The 1,632-nt window shown below is 61.7% G+C and overlaps 1 pseudogene across 1 annotated transcript; it reads left to right on the plus strand.

Moving 5' to 3' along the window:
- The first annotated feature begins 313 nt into the window (after window positions 1–313).
- On the plus strand, window positions 314–1,302 carry LOC309608171 (alpha-N-acetylgalactosaminide alpha-2,6-sialyltransferase 6 pseudogene; annotated as a pseudogene). Its single transcript has one exon. The product of its transcript is annotated as an alpha-N-acetylgalactosaminide alpha-2,6-sialyltransferase 6 pseudogene (transcript).
- Window positions 1,303–1,632: the final 330 nt, after the last annotated feature.

Consider the following 1,632-nt stretch of genomic DNA (forward strand, 5'->3'; position numbering starts at 1 on the left):
GTAGGGGAAAAGGTCATGAGGACTCTGCCATCTGGAGCTGAGAAAACTGGCAACCTTTGTTACAGGGTATTAAAACTCCTCGTTAAAACAATAGCAGTTGGTCCACCGCCCAGGCCTGGGCCCAGGGTGTGAGCGGCGGCGCTAGGACCTGGAGGGCGGAGGCTGCTGCGGGGCCTGGGCGGCCAGAGCGGCGCGGCGCGGCGCGGCGCGAACTCTGGCTCTCGGCTCCCCGCGCCTTGTGAAGGGGTTTGGGGGCTACAGGGGCCAGGCGCTCCCCGGGGCAGATGAGGAAACGGAGGCTCAGAGACGTCACATGACTTGCCGGAGGCCCCTCAGCCAGTGTAGCCCCACACCCCTGCCCCTGGGCGGCCTGCAGGACTCTGTCCCCTGTCCCTCAGCAGATGCTGAGGACAGACGAGTAGCAACAAACTCCCAGCAGTGCCAGTGGGGTCTTTCATTAACGCTCCCTGCCGACCTGCGTCCGTCAGCCTGTAAAAATGGAGCATCACCGATGGCTCCACCCCCACTCTTGGCAACAAAACGAGGCCTTCCCGGTGCCACCAGTACGTGATTGTCACCAGCTTCAGCCACCTGCTAGGCACCAGGCTGGGCCCGAGATCCCGCGAGCACAATCCGCGCGAACGAGGCACCCACCTCAGGCTCCTCGGCCGACGCGGGCAACAAAACCACCTTCCGCGTGATGGCCCGTTCCAGTGTATTCTGTGCGCTGCGGAGGCCCCCGGAGTTCGCCAGGCGGACCCCGAAACTCTGTTTATCTTCTGGGGTCCCCCAAACAAGATCCAGGAGCCCCAGGGCAGCCCGGCGCGCGTCACCCAGTGCGCAGGCCTGGTGTGCCCCGCACCGAGTCCCGCGCGCGCTGCCTCTCGGCCGCATGCGCCAATTTGTGGACCTCTTCCGGGGTGAGACAGGCAAAGGACAGGGGAAAGTCCCGTTCGCGGTCGAGCACGGGTTGCTTCGCCACGGCGATTGCACGTCTATAGCATGGTCCCCCTGCACCCCCCCCTCCCCAACTATTGCAGCCAGCAGCCCCGCCTGCAGTACATGCCCTACCGCTACTATGAGCCCAAGGGGCTGGACGAGTTATCACCTACATCTGGAATGAGCCTAGCAGCAAGGGCACCACCGACTCATCACGGAGAAGAGGGTCTTCTCATCCTGGGCCCAGCTGTACAGAATCACCTTCTCCCACCCCGCCTGGACCTAGGCCACCCTGCCTGTGGGACCCTCACAAGGGACACAGGAGAAGTGGCTCTCCACCCAGCCTCTCGACCAAGGGCCATCTCTGGCCAATCAAGGCTGGTCCGAGTATCTTTTGGTCAATCTGGGCCTTGAAGAGGGTGAATCCTCCCACCATTCAGGGCCTGGGAGTATCTCTTGGCCAAATCAGGGATTTGGGCTTCTATGTGGTTAATCGGGTGTTGGGGGTATTTCTTGTCCAGTCAGGGTCTGAGCACAGACAGTCAGGTTATTTCTGAGTAATCTGAGGCTAAGGACATGTCCTTTCCCATGATTCCTTTGTCCGGAGCCCCAGGATGGACCCCAAATTACTTCCCGTTGGCTGGGGACAGTGGGGTCCTGTTCCAGGGAGCTGGGAACTCTGTGTTACCCGCT

The sequence above is a fragment of the Balaenoptera borealis genome (assembly GCF_965194805.1).
Source record: "Balaenoptera borealis genome assembly, chromosome: 12".
Lineage (NCBI taxonomy): Eukaryota > Metazoa > Chordata > Mammalia > Artiodactyla > Balaenopteridae > Balaenoptera > Balaenoptera borealis.